This window comes from Pinus tabuliformis, chromosome J (assembly GCF_031772625.1).
Source record: "Pinus tabuliformis cultivar Carrire ecotype Pingquan chromosome J, CPIR1, whole genome shotgun sequence".
In the NCBI taxonomy this organism is placed as follows: domain Eukaryota; kingdom Viridiplantae; phylum Streptophyta; class Pinopsida; order Pinales; family Pinaceae; genus Pinus; species Pinus tabuliformis.
The window spans coordinates 814682132-814697797 of record NC_142295.1 but is presented as its reverse complement, the minus strand read 5'-3'; the positions used below and the strand labels follow the sequence as shown (position 1 = coordinate 814697797).

The 15666-nt window shown below is 39.9% G+C and overlaps 1 pseudogene; it reads left to right on the top strand.

Annotated features, from left to right (window-relative positions):
* Window positions 1–13766: 13766 nt before the first annotated feature.
* On the top strand, window positions 13767–14286 carry LOC149229194 (magnesium transporter MRS2-1 pseudogene; annotated as a pseudogene).
* The last annotated feature ends 1380 nt before the right edge of the window (window positions 14287–15666 follow it).

Here is a 15666-nt window from a genome sequence, read left to right as displayed (position 1 = left end):
AAATAATATAGTTCCTACACAAACTAGTGGAACTTTATCTAAAGGGAATCTGTTAGATAATAAAACTAATAAAGATGAATCATATCTTCACTCATAGAAAAACTATATTCTCATTACTTGATGGAAATGATACACACTAATTACTTCTTAACAAATTGACTATCTCTAACAACTATGGCATTGGACACATAATAAACAAGACTCCACAAAAATGGTCTTAAATCGTTATCTTTTGAAAAAAAAATATAGTAACTGTTAGCTCTGCTACATATCTTTGATTTCTAAAGGTCGGAAGTGAGCTTAGTCCTTGGTCATGCTCAAAAGAAGCCTATAATGGTCATTCTATCCTTTTTCCTTCGCCCCCCTCATTCTCCCTTCATCAGTCCTAAAAATGATTAATTCCTTTATCGGGTCTAGGTTTAGTCTCTATCACACGTCGCATCCATGTGTGTGTAAAGGATGTGCCCTTAGGCTTCCGCTGATGCGATATTGCGATGTGATCGGATCGCAATCACACAATGCCATACCTAAAGTCCCAAAATTACCAAAAAACCCGATCTGACGACTCTCATTGCACCCGATGAAGCGACTTGCCCGATCACTTCTCCACCATCCGATTAGCTCCGCCAAGATTCGATGGCCTTTGCACATTTCGTGCCCACAAAGCAATGGGACATTAGCGCGCGATGGAGAGTGGATTTTCTCTCTCCTCTGCCACTACGTGTCACCCGCTGAATGGAATCGCACGCCCTCACCCTTTTACTGCCTAACACCCAAAGGCGGTGCAATCGATACCGCTTACCACTTAATCCTTTGTCCCCGCCCGATAATCATCGCGCGCCCTTGCCACCCAATCACCTTTAGATCTGTCCATCTAAGATCCAACAGCCCACGTTCATCCTGCTCCTGCTTCTTCTGATATCCTCCACCAGGTCATCTCTGCCGTCTATCCTCCTAATATGATGACCAATCTTGCTCCTTCATCCGACTCATCCACTCGCTATGCAATCCATGCCCCTTGACCATTCTGTGTCCCCAAAGGATGAAGGTGACTGGCCTTCCAGTACCATTTGTTGTTACTCCTCAACAACTACATTTCATAGACAATATGGTCGAAGAGAGAAAGGATAGAGCATGAGCATGTAATTGCATTTAGCAGTTAAGGAACTTCATTGATATGAACACTCCAGCTGCCTGAGAGGATAGCAGAGCACCTGAAAGGATCAGATTCATCTACTAAAGCAAGCAAATGGACTCAAAGACTCCATCAGGAAGTTAAATGTAGTTGGTGGTCAATTAAGACCCATCCATACCTAAATTGGCCAAGTGCCTTTGTAATGAAACTCTATATATACTCAAAAAATAGATGTAATCAAGGTTGATGGTTTATGTTTTGATGTAAGGTTCAACTTCTAGAGACTGTAACTATTTTGACATTTGCATCGTCTTGTCTTCATTTCAGCAAATACAAGTTTCTTTTGATGTTAATTATTGACCTTCCATTTCTCTTTTGTTCTAAGCTGTGCTTGATATGCTGTATGCTTGAACTCTTGATTTTTAGCATTAGAGTAGCTATCATCCTATCTCTGTGTTAAAGACTTTCATGTATCATTGCATAAGTTATTCAGGTTTCTATTCATCTAGTGCTAGAGAGCTGTCATCCTGTTTGTGTATTAGGAGATTAGATTTGCAGACTTTTTTTACTAGTTGCAGCCGGCCATCACATGGTCTTGTGCATCTGCTGGTGTTGTCAGTATTCTCCACAATCACCCAATCCTTAAACTATGAGTAGTTGGTGGTCTAAAGCCTTATATTATGGGGGTGTTCACGCATGTCTAGATTGAAATAGAATAGAAGTGGTTATCTAGCTTGGACAAGCATCATTCCTTCCATTCATCCATTTTCAACAAGAAGTTGAATTTATATGTGACCAGGAATCTCCGAGCTACAACCTAGGAGAGTTTCTTGGAATCCTAACATAATTGTCACCGTTGCTGGGGAGAGGAGATTGAAGCTTAGCTTCCCTAGGAGAATGACACAAACCCAGCTTTGATGATAGATAAAGCCTGGGTGCATTTCTGGTTGTAATCATCTATCTGGCGACTCTACTAGGGAACCAACCTTTGGCGACTCCACATTACAGTTTTGGCTTAGTTCGTGAGGCATACTCGGAGAAATCCTCAGAAATTACCAGCTGACCTAGTGCTTGACCCTGAGAAGATCGTCAAGAAAAGAAAAAAATCACAGAAAGGAGCATCAGGATCAGGTAAGCCTAAACAATTTTATGCATCTCTGCAAGAGAGGCTTGTAACTGAACATACGCATTTTTAGGATATAGAGCCTAACATTGTTAGTGAAGAAATACCTTCAGAGATTCATAAATTCCCTTGTTCGCTAAGTTCCCCTTTGGATCTCAGCCCAAAGAAAACCTCCCACACAGTCCATCAGATTCCTTTGTCCCTGTCATTTATTCCACATCTCCCTACCTTTCCAACTGCCAGTATCCATTCACCTACCCCAGTCATGGCAGGCCCAGAAGCTCCTACTAAGATGGAAAGAATCATAGCTGCAAGGTATGGACCTCTTGTCCTACCTGTTCTTTTGAATGCCATGCCTGCAGGAGAATATCAGAAATACATGCCTAAATCCACTGGTACATAAGGGGTAACAGCTAAAGAGCACCTTCAATCTTTTTATAGTTATTCTGATAACCTTGATATCAGTGAGGATGATGTGTGGATGAGAGTTTTTGTCCAGAGCCTTGATGGAGAGGCTAGAAAGTGGTTTAGACAGTTGACCCCTAGGTCAATAGCAGACATTGAAGCATTAGATGGTGTGCTTTTGAAGCATTGGGGAGATAAGAAAGACGTGCTATACTACCACACTGAGTTTGGAAACCTCAAGAGAGACAATGGGGGATCATTTTCTGATTTTAATAAAAGGTTTAATCATATGTATAGCAAGATACCAACAGAAGTAAAGCCTATCCCCACCTCTGAAAAACTCCCCTATGCTAATGAATTTGACTCTGATTTTTGCCTGCTGTTGAGAGAAAGAAGATGTGCCACCTTGGTCGAAATGCAAGATGTAGTCCTAGAGGTAGAATCTAATATCATGGCTGCAGAAAAACTCAAGGGTCATGCTGACAGAAGGAGGCAAAGAGGTGAAGCTTCCACCTCCTCTTCACCTTCAGATCCCAAATTAGATAAAATGACTAAGATTATAGAGTCATTAGCCGCTGAAGTATCCAAGCTGAAGGTTGAACAGAGTTCTGGGAAGGCAAGGCTGCCTAATCCATTTGCCCCTAGAAATCCAAGTTCGTTCAGAAGACCAAATGATCAAATGTAGATCATTCAGAGAGGAAAGGAGATCGGTGGAGAATAAAGAGTTAAGGCCCATTTTTATAACATAGTCATGGAGGACGAGCAATTCGATGAAGAAGATGAGATTCACTCCATGGAAGACAAGGGCAACACTACCTTCTTGACATTAGCTGCCTACGAAGAATCATTACTCCAGGACCAGACCAATCAAGAGTGGGATAGAGAAGCTGTTCTACAGACCGATGAACAACAACGGTATAATTTGAGGTCAAGAACGAACAATGTCAAGGAGAGTCCTACTCAAAGAGCTACTGTCCCCATAGAGTAGTAGGCCAGCAAGCAGAAAAAGCTAGTAGCTGAACCAGTCATCCCCAAAGCCCCAGCTCAAGAGGTAAGAGGTCTTGACAAGTTCCCTTCCCCTTTCAGTTTTGAATCAGAAGTCCAGAAGTTACAAATATCTGTCCCTCTAATAGAACTTACAAAGAGTGAGGTATTTAGAAGGCCTGTCCTTGATGCCCTTGAGCTAAAAGCCTCACAATCCGCCTATGACTATGTAAACTTGCAAGATGATAAGCCTGCAGTTGTGCTGAGCCCAATGACTGAACCCTCTGACAATATCTCCCCATCATTCTATGTCTCCTTGACTATTCATGACAAAACCCTCCATAATTACCTATTGGACACCGGTGCCAGCCATAACCTGATGCCCAAAGGTGTCATGGAAGAGTTAGGCCTTGATATTACCAAACCTTACCACGATCTTTTCTCCTTCGATTCAAGAAAGGTAAAATGTCTGGGATTAATCAAAGACTTGGTTATTACCCTAACTCAGTTGCCCATGGAGAGCATGATGATGGATATTGTGGTTGCAGATGTTCCCCCTAAGTTTGGTATGCTACTTTCTAGAGGGTGGATCAAGAGGCTGGGTGGGACATTACAAAATGATTTATCATATGCCATTGTCCCAGTTTTGGGAGGGGAAAGTAGGAGATTGAACAGAGAAGCACAACTAGCCTACATCACCAGTGATGAGAAGAATCCTACTAATCATCCCATCTATGCTGTAGACACTAATTTTGGAGCATGTATTCTCCAAATTGAAGAAACCCAGAAGGCCTTGTTGTAGCTCAAGAAACCAATAGGCCAGGTTGTGGAAGAGCAAGGAAGTCAGGTTTGGGAAATGTTCTTTGATGGAGCATGTTCAAGGGAAATTGCAGGAGCAAGGGTGGTGCTGATATCTCCAAAACAAGAGAGCACACATCTGTCTTTCAATCTGACTTTCCAAGTCACCAACAATATAGTAGAATATGCGGCTCTGATATTAGGCCTTAACACATCCAAAGACAGAGGAATCAGGAAAAAGAATGTTGTTTGGAGATGCTGATATCAGCATTCAGTAAGTCAATAGAAAGTTTCAAGCAAAACACCCAAGGCTGAAAGCATATAGAGATGAGGTATGGAGACTCATAGACTCTTTTGATAGTTTTTGTATCTCATATATCCCTAGAGTCAAAAATCAGCTTGCTGACTCCCTTGTTGTATCTGCTAGTATGTTTATCCCTCCCATGCCTCCCAGACTAGTTTATGAAGTTCAGGTCAAATACAGACCATCCTTGCCTGATAATATCCAGCATTGGAAAGTCTTTGAGGATGACGATGAATTAAATAGGTTCCTTCAAGTCATTGATGAATTCTCTGGAATACAAATTTACCAAGAAAATGAAGCCTTGGAGGAAAGCCCCCAATCGCAGCTAAAGAACAGAATTGGAAAAGATAGCATTGTCCAGTTGCCCAGCAATCATATGCCTAAAGGCCTAGTTCCCTTAGAAAAGTTGTTTGACTAGAACAATATGCCTTATAAGGCTGCCCAAAAAGATGATCAATCTGCAGTCTGTAAGCAAAACATAGGGAGCCCAGATCATCCGAGATATATAAACCTGTCCACTCATTTATCTGCTACCCAAAGTTCTGAATACTATACCTTGATGAAGCAGTTTGCTGATGTCTTTGCCTGGGAATACAGTGACCTCAAAACGTATGATAAAAAGATCATCTAGCATAAGATCCCTTTGGAGAAAGACACCATCCCTTTCAAGCAGAAGCTGAGACCCATAAATCCTTTGCTCCTTCCTCTAATTGAAAAGGAGATCAAGAAGTTGTTGGCTGCCAAAATCATAGTCCCTCTTAGATATTCGAAATGGGTGGCCAACTTGGTAGTGGTGAGGAAGAAAAGCAGAGAAATCAGGCTCTGCGTTGATTTCAGAAATTTAAACAAATGCTCAAAGAAAGACAATTATCCTTTACCCAAGATGGAACATTTTCTACAGAAAGTCTCAGGAGCCAAAGTGATGTCTTTCCTAGATGGATTTTCAGGGTATAATCAAGTGGTTGTACATCTAGATGATCGGGAGAAGACTACGTTCACCACTCCTTGGGGAACCTTCATGTATTCCAAGATGCCTTTTGGGTTGATGAATGGTGGAGCAACCTTTAAGAGAGCTATGGATATAGTATTCGTGGGAGAGATGTCCTCATCTACCTTGATGATATAATAGTACACTCCAACAGCCATCAAGATCATTTGCAACACTTGAAGAAGGTATTCCTGAAATGCAGAAGGTTTGGGATATCAGTCAATCCTAAAAAGTCACAGTTTGCTTTAGAAGAGGGCAAGATGTTAGGGCACATTGTCTCTACCGCGGGTGTCAAAATTTACCCAGAAAGAGTAAGGGAAATATAGACCTTATCTGTCCCAAGATCAAAGAAGGATATCCAGTCCTTTCTGGGAAAAATAAATTTTGTAAGGAGGCTTATTCCAAATTTTGCAGAACCTGTAAAACACATTACCTCCATGTTGAAGAAGGGGTCAAAAATTAAGTGGACTGAGGAAGCTAGAAGATCTTTTGAATCCATCAAGAGAGCCATTATGGAAGCTCCTACTTTGATTAGCCTAGACTATAGCAAGGAGTTCCATATATTCTCATTTGCCTCAAATGACACCCTTGCAGTAGTTCTATTGCATAAAGATGATGAAGGTTCAAAACATCCAGTGGCATTCTTCAGCAAAACCTTAAGGGATGTCGAAATGAGGTACGATATTATAGAAAAATAGGCCTATGCTCTCATCAAATCCTTGAAAGCTTTCAGGATATACATTCTACACTCCAAGGTAATTGCATATGTGCCCTCTGCTTCAGTTAAAGATGTCCTAACATAGCCAAATGTTGATGGAAGATAGCAAAGCTGATTGAATTTAACATAGAGCTGAAACCCACCAAGCCGGTCCGAGGTTAGGGCCTAGCCAAATTGAAGGCAGAAGAAAACTGCATGATGCTGGACATAAATCTCATAAGCACAGTCTCAGAAGATGGATAGATAGAAGAAACAACTGAATTAGGGCAGAGCCAATCAGTGGCAGAAAATCTAGCATCTTGTGAATGGTATTCCACAATAGTTCAATTTCTGATGAAGCAAGAAGTCCCTCCAGGCCTAAGTTCAAGCCAATCCAGAACCATCAAGCTTAGGGAAGCCAAGGACTGCATTCATGAAGGCCTGCTCTATTGGAGGGACCCATCCGGAATCCTTCTAAGGTGTCTAGACAAAGAACAATCCATGGAGGTCATGCATCAGTTTCATTCCAGCATTTGCGGAAGACATCACTATTGGAAGACCATAGCTCACAACATCCTCAGGGCTGGGTATTACTGGCCCACTTTGTTTTCTGATCTCTTTTCATTTGTTAAATCTTGTGATAGGTGCTAGAGGTTTGAGGGAAAGCAACAACTGAAGTCCTTGCCTTTGAAACATATTCATGCCAGTGGTCCTTTTCAGCAGTGGGGCTTGGATTTCATAGGGGAAATCAATCCACATTCTAGTTGCCAGCATAGATGGATCTTAGTAGCCACTGATTACTTCACTAAATGTATTGAGACCATCCCTACCAGAAAGGGTGATCATCACGCGGTCATGAAGTTCTTGACAAAGAATATCTTCACCAAGTGTGGCTGTCTACATAAATTAGTTACAGACAATGAAGCAGCCTTCAGGGCAAAAGAGTTGGTGGACATGTGTGACTTAATGGGCATTAAGTTGGTTCATTCCACCTCATATTACCCTCAAGGCAATGGTCTAGCAGAATCTTCCAACAAAAGCCTCATAAGGATAATTAGAAAGCTGTTGGAAGACAACAAAAAGAATTGGGATTCTAAGCTCAAGTATGCACTATAAGCTGACAAAGTGACCAGCAAGAAATCCACAGGGAGCTCCCCATTCAAGCTGGTTTATGGCACTGAGGTTGTGTTCCTAATTCAGTTAACCCTCCTTGTGGTAAAATTCTTGCAATAAGAGAAAAATGAGGAAGAGGACATGGCAAAAAGGATCACCGACTTAGCAGAAGTACATCAAATCAGAGAACAGCTGGTTAAGAAGTCTGCAGCGCATCAGAGAAGAATCAAGGAGGCCTTCGATAGGAAGGCAAAGACAGAAAGTTTTCAGGTTGGAGACTCGGTTCTTACGTGGGATGCACTGAAAGAGAATAAAGGCAACCATGGGAAGTTTGATGCTCTATAGAGCAGACCTTTCGTCATCACTCAGGTCCAAGAGAACAATACTTTCATGCTGCAAGGTATGGAAGGAGAGACAGTTTTTGATGGCCCAGTTAATGGGTGATTTTTGAAAAGTTATGTTGTTTAAGGTATTCAGGCCTTAAAGTTGTAAATATGTTGTTTTATCAGTTTTAGTGTAGGCCAAAGTGCACTCCATGCCCAATGGAGCACTAGGAATTTTTGTTGATCTAGTTTTTGAAGGAAAGGCAATGGTCTGTAGTTCTTGATACCTCACAGGGAGGATCTCATCCCCAGAAGGAGCTAGTGTTAGCTCTGCTACATATCCTTGATTTCTAAAGGTTGGAAGTGAGCTTAGTCCTTGGTCATGCTCAAGAGAAGCCTATAATGGTCACTTTTTCCTTTTTCCTTTGCCCCGCTCATTCTCCCTTCATCAGTCCTAAAAACAATTAATTCCTTTATCGGGTTCAGGTTCAATCGCTATTGCACATCGCATCCATGTGTGTGTAAAGGCTGTGCCCCTCGGCTTTTGCCAATGTGATATTTCCATGCGATCAGATCGCAATCGCACATCGCCATACATAAAGGCCCAAAATTACCAAAAAACCCAATCCAATGACTCCTGTCGTGCCTGATGAAGCGACTTGCCCGATCACTTCTCCACTATCTGATCAGCTCCACCAAGATCGGACAGCCTTCGAACATTTCACGCACATAAAGTGATGGGACATTAGCATGCGATGGAGAGTGGTTTTTCTCTCCTCTACCACTACGTGTCATCCGCTGAATGGAATCGCACGCCCTCACCCTTTTACCGCCTAACGCCCAAAGGTAGTGCCATCAATACCGCTTATCGCTTAATCCTCCATCCCTGCCCAATAATCGTCGCACATCTTCGCCACTCGATCACCGCTGGATCTATCCATCTAAGATCCAATGGCCCATGTTCATACCACTCCCGCTTCTTCCAATATCCTTTGCCAGGTCATCTCCACCGTCTATCCTCCCGATCTGACGACCAATCTTACTCCTTCATTCGACTCGTCCACTCGCTATGCAATCCACGCCCCTTGAACGTTCTGTGTGCCCAAAGGACAAAGGTGATTGGCCTTCCAGTACCATTTGTTGTTACTCCTCAACAACCACATTTAACAGACATAATGGCTGAAGAGAAAAAAGACATAGCATGAGCATGTAACTGCATTTAGCAGTTAAGGAACTTCATTGATACAAACACTCCAGCTGCTTGAGAGGACAGCCGAGCACCTGAAAAGTTCAGATTCATCTACTAAAGTAAGAAAACACACTCAGAGACTCCATTAGGTAGTTAAATGTAGTTGGTGGTCAATTAAGACCCCTCCATACTTAAATTGGCCAAGTGCCTTTTTAATGAAACTCTATATATACTCAAAAAACAAATGTAATCAAGGTTGATGGTTGATGTTTTGATGTAAGGTTCAACTTCTGGAGACTGTAACTATTTTGACATTTGCAGCATCTCGTCTTCATTTTTAGCTAATACAATCTTCTTTTGCTGTTAATTGTTGACCTTCCATTTCTCTTCTGTTTTAAGCTGTGCTTGATATGCTGTATACTTGAACTCTTGATTTTTAGCATTAGAGTAGCTATCATCCTATATTTGTGTTAAAGACTTGCATGTATCATTGCATAAGTTATTCAGGTTTCTATTCATCTAGTGCCAGAGAGCTATCATCGTGTCTGTGTATTAGGAGATTAGATTTGCATACTTTTTTTACTAGTTGCAGCTAGCCATCACATGGTCTTATGCATCTACTAGTGTAGTCAGTATTCTCCATAATCACCCAATCCTTAAATTGTGAGTAGTCGGTGGTCTAAAGCCTTGTAGCCTAGGGGTGTTCACGCATGTCTAGAGTGAAACAGAATAGAAGTGGTTATTTGGCTTGGACAAGCATCATTCCTTCCATTCATCCATTTTCAACAAGAAGTTGAATTTATATGTTACCAAGCATCTCCGAGCTACAACCTAGGAGAGTTTCTTGGAATCCTAACAGTAACAGGCACATAACATCATCAAAAAATTATTGGAATGATCAATGATGACGAACATCTTTTTACTGTCACCAAAAGTAACCAAAAAGAGCATTGGTGAGGGTTAACAAAAGATAGTCACTAGAAGTGTCACCAAAGAAAGAATTAGTGACGGGCCTTTAAAACCTCTCACCAAAAGTGTCACTGAAAATGGATTTGGTGAAAAGCCTTAAAGGGCCATCACTATATGAACTTACAACAACACTTCTTTAAGGACCATCACCATATGTGACATTTGTGACAAACCTTAAAGGTCTGTCATAGGAATGACCTTCACCAATGACTTTTTTTGTTGTAGTGTACCACAACACATTTTAATGTTTTACCATTGAGATCATACAATATGTTGTTAGGCATGGATTGGTTATACCTTCATAGGAGCAAGGTGGATTGTTATGACAAAGCCATTGAGTGTGTTGATGACAATGGTGAACCAAGAGTCTTACAGGGAAAGAATAAAACCACATCAATTAGGATGGTGACAATGTGAAGGCAAAGCACACTCGCAAAAAAAGGTGTGTGTTATATGTAGTGCATATTTCTAGTGACAAAGGTAAGGAAATTGAGGATGCAGATTTTGTGAGTAGGTACCCAGTTCTACAATAGTTTGAAGATGTGTTTCTCGCAAAAATTTCAGATTTGCCACCTCATAGGGAAGTAGACTTTTCTATTGAGTTAGTGCCAGGGGCAGCTCCAACATCAAAATCACCTTACAGCATGAGCACACCTAGGTTTGTAGAGTTGAAGTTGTAGCTAAAAGAGATGTGTGAAAAAGGATACATTAGGCTGAGTGTGTCACCTTGGGGCGCACCAGTATTGTTTGTGAAGAAGAAGGATGGTCCCCTTAGATTATGGATTGACTACAAGTAGTTGAAAAAAGTGACCATCAAGAACAGGTATCCATTGTCAAGGATCGATGAATTGTTTGATTAGCTGAAGTTAGAATCAGTGTTATCAAAGATTAATCTAGGATTTGGGTATCTTCAATTATGCATCAAGGAAGAGGACATTTACAAGACAACTTTCTGGACTAGGTATTGGCATTATGAGTTTGTTGTAGTTCCATTAGGTTTGACTAATGCTCCAACTACCTTTATGTGCTTAATGAATAGTGTGTTGTGTCCGTATTTGGAGAATTTTGTTATTGTGTTCATTGATGATATATTGGTATATTCTAAAAGTAAGGAATGTCATCCTTAGAATTTCGCAGGAGTGTTGAGGTTGTTGAGAGAGCATTGATTGTATGCTAAGACCAACAAGTGCATTTTCTTTCAAACTAAGGTACATTACTTGGGACATGTTGTGTCCAGGGAGGGCATAATAGTGGTTCTAGAAAATATAATCGCCATCATTGAGTGGGCAGCCCCTAGAAATGTAGATGAGGTGAGATACTTCATAGGATTGACAGGTTATTACAAGAGGTTCATCAAGAACTTCTCATATATTTCTCATATTATTACATCGTTGTAGAGGAAAGGTAAGAAGTTTGAATGGATAAAGGAGCGTGAGGCTAGTTTTGAGTAGTTTAAGTGGTTGTTGACACATGCTCCAATGTTAAATATTACAGATCTAGACAAGGAGTTTGTAGCATGTACAGATTCTTGCAAGAGAGGACTTGGTGGAGTCCTTATGTATGAGGGACATGTAGGGTGCTATGAGTCTTAGAAACTAAATGAACATGAGAAAAACTATCGGACACATGATCTTGAGTTGCTATCGATCATACATGCATTGAATATGTGGAGTCATTATCTTCTGGGAAGGATATTTGTACTGATAAGTGATCATAGTGGGTTGAGATACTTGTTTGACTAGCTAAATATGATAGCCAGGAAGGCTAAATGGTTGGCCAAAATCAATGAGTTTGATTTTGAGATCATATACATAAACTATGATGAAAACAGGGTCGCAGATGCTCCTAGTATGTAGATACACGTAAATCATATAGCAGCTATGAACTCTTATGGGAGAGATCTACAAGATAAGATCTTGCATGCAAGTCAGTAGGATGTCAGGTATATTGAGATTTTTCACAGGTTGCAGCAGAGTATAAGTACATGTACAGGTATAGGTAGTAGTATAGGTATAGGTATAGGTAGAGGTGTAGGTACATGTACAGGTGTAGGTGTACAAGATGTGGACTATTGTATTACAACAGATCAATTGGTCAAGTTTAGAGATAGGATATATGTAGAAAAATCATGTAGATTCATAAGCTCATGCAATGTACTAAAATAAGAGGCAAGAATGTACTTCTACTCTTACATCGGAAGCCCATAAACATCAAGAAAATAATAATGAACAAGAGGAAGAACATCAAGGGCACATAACACAATAAATATCCCAAAAGAGCCACGGCTCAAAACCCCAATACTATATTGTATTATTTTGGAAAATCGAGATGAAATTATAATGTTTGTTCTCTCTAGAACAATCCCATCACCATTGAAAATTATAGGGGAAAATTTTAGCCCAAAGGTGAAATTTAAGGGGTTTTATATTTTGGAAGGGCGAATTTTTAATATTACACCCATTTTATATAGTTAGCCCAAAATTTGTTTAAAAAATAAATAATTATTATATTTTAGCCCTAAAAAATAAGGCAGATAAACAGTCCAGAAAACCTATTCACCTCATTTCGAAGTTGGATTTGGTTGCAATCGCCACGATTTCCAGTTTAGAGAAATTAGATTTGATTGCAATCACCCCGATTTCCAGTTCGGACGTTGGATCTGCTTGCAATGGCCTTGATGGCCCCGATTTCCTGGTTTGCAAGTCATATTTGCTTGCAATGGCACCGATGGCCCTGATTTCCTGGTTTGCAAGTCGTATTTGGTTGCAATGGTAGACAAGAGATTGGGTTAGTAGTTAGCACCTGCCATTGTGGATGATGGGTTACAATAAGTGCTTGCAGAGGTGAGAGGAGTCGAGAAAGATGAACTAGATGTCGATGTGGGCAAGTCAAATAGATTGGGAGATATTGGGACCATTAACATATACATATATGTCGAGTTACTCAATTCCAGCACCATTAATGAATTCCAGTAATTTGGTTGTCTGTTTCCACTTCTCCATTGGGAACAAACTGCAAAAATAGTTTATCTACTTTCATACATCCATCCCCTTAGCTACTCAAATCTTGGAGCCTAGTTTCTCTTCCTACTCGTCGATTCTTCCACAGATGAATCTTCGTGGGTTCTTTTATTTATTTTGAACATCAACTTTTGAGCAAGCTAGGATTGTCGTATGGGGTGGTTGAAAGTTGAAACTAGGAATTTAGGATAAAGTTCTATGAAGTTTTGCTTTGAGATGACTCTAAATTCTGTTTTGAATATCAAGGAACGTCTCCTTTCAATCATTACACTTCAAGCTCACAATGTTTGGGAACCAATTGGAGGTTCACTTTGGACATTTACTTATTTAGAGTTCAAGAGCCAAATATTTTTATTTGTTTCCCAGAGTCACAACCTACATATACTTTCATGAAATGAGGACACATTTTGGAAATGGTTGTGATCTTTTGATATGGTAAAATGGCATTGGTCAGTTGTCTTTATCTCTGTTCAAGGATGCTTGCAAAGGCACATATCACTTATCAATAACTATAGACATAGGTTTGAAGACTTTGATCCTGAGAAAACAAATTCTTAGAAGCTAAAAAGCAGTATTATATGGCAGATTTGAAAGAGCCCCTTCTCCCTCCTTGGCCTTTTGTTTCTGTAGTGCATGAAGCTCCTTTTCGATCAACCATGCCTGGTAGGTCTCTATTTCAAGGACTAGGCCTTTTGGGAGTTAAAAAGCGAGGGCAGGGGATTCGGTCATGGATAAGAATAGATAAAAATGGGAGTTCTCAAGTTTTGGAGGTAGATAAATTAACAATAATGAAGCGTTGTGACTTGCCGGCTAGGGATCTCCATCTTTTGGATCCATTATTTGTATATCCTTCCACTATTCTGGGACGAGAGAGAGCAATTGTTGTGAATCTAGAATAGATAAGGTGTATAATCACAGCTGATGAAGTACTGCTGTTGAATTCATTGGATAGCTATGTTCTACAGTATGTGGCTGAACTACAGAGGCATCTGAATGTTAGAAATGACATGGTTAACAATATGTGGCATTCTAGAGAACAAGGAAGCTCAAGATTTCCACTAGTGTCAAGTAGACAAGAACTGAGGGATGATGTCATGTCTAGTAGTGCACAGTCTAGCTAACAAAAATCAATTAGTGATTCTGAACTTTATAGTGGTTCATCTACAGATGATTTTCCCTTTGAATTTAGGGCACTGGAAGTTACTTTCGAGGCAGCTTGCACATTTCTAGACACCTAGGCATGTAACTAACTTGTTTATATTCTCATATCCTGATTGTTGTACCTCTATTGATTGTGAAATCTGTTTAGTAATACTTTAACTCCTGTCTTGCCTGATTTGTTTTCTGGATCTCTCTCACACACACTCTAATACCATATGTTCATACCATGCATGTATTTTCACTTGCCCTACTATGTGCAAAGAGCGCGTGGGATTTGGCCAAAAGCTGAAGGTTCAACTGCAGTGAAATGTTGGCAAAAGCTATCAAAAAATGTAGTGTAATGGAAGTGTAGGCAAAAGCTATCAAAAAATGTAGTGGAATGGAAGTGTAGAAACGTAGCTGGAAATGTTAAAAGTGTCAATTGAATTTGCAACCAATGCCTACACAGTCAAATGTGTGAAGGCCAATAGTAAAGGATAATGTACTCTTCCCATCTAGGGGCTATTTTATGTTCATACTTCTTGAAGTTATTTTGTTTGACATGTTTAGCCAATTTGTATATGAAATATAAGCCTCAACTTTTGATACACACTCATGCACAGTTGGTGAACAATTGTATATAATTTTTAGATTACTTCTTATATTGACATAAAAGGTTCTTTTTTTGGATTTTCTTAATAGGTGAAAAAAATCACTAAGTCTACTCCCAAGCCAAACCATACTTGGGCTTGTTGTCAAGCCAAATTAACTCCGTCCTGAGTCTGACTCTCTGTCCATGAGTCAAACTTGCCAGAAGTGAGTTGATTTTATGAGTACTCATGGGTTATTTTCTCCCTAATGAGTGAAACTCATGAGTGGATGGAAAAACTTGCTAGGGTATAAAATAAATGCCAAAACTTGAAGGAAATGACATCATTTTTAATTATTTTCTGACAGAGTTTTTGCAAGTTTGAGTTGAACTCTTAAACTTTGCCCTTGTAGAGCTTAGTTTTCCAACATTAAATTTTCTAAAGTCTAAATGAATTCATTTAAATGGATTTATTTTCATAAAACAGGTACTGCATCAGACTAACAAGGAGTTTAACCCTGCCAACATTTTATTCTCTTCTTGGTCCAAATTGTTGTATGAACATCAAATTGTTCTTTTATTAAGGTTAACTATGTTCACCAAACGATGAATTTATGATTTGTATTCCAGTGGATGAGTCAAAATGTATCTCACTGCGGATTTCATTGAACTACTATGGGAAGAAAATACCCATGTATGCATGCTTATATGGATCTCTCTGTTCTATGCAACCCAAGCAAAGATGGACAAATAAATGTGCAACAACGCTTACAACATTGCACAATGCATAGAAATTTTTTAAGTTGGAGAAACCCTCACAGGAATAAAACCTTGGCATGTTATTAATTTGCAAACCAATGCTTATAATAATTACCCTTAGGCTTCTAAA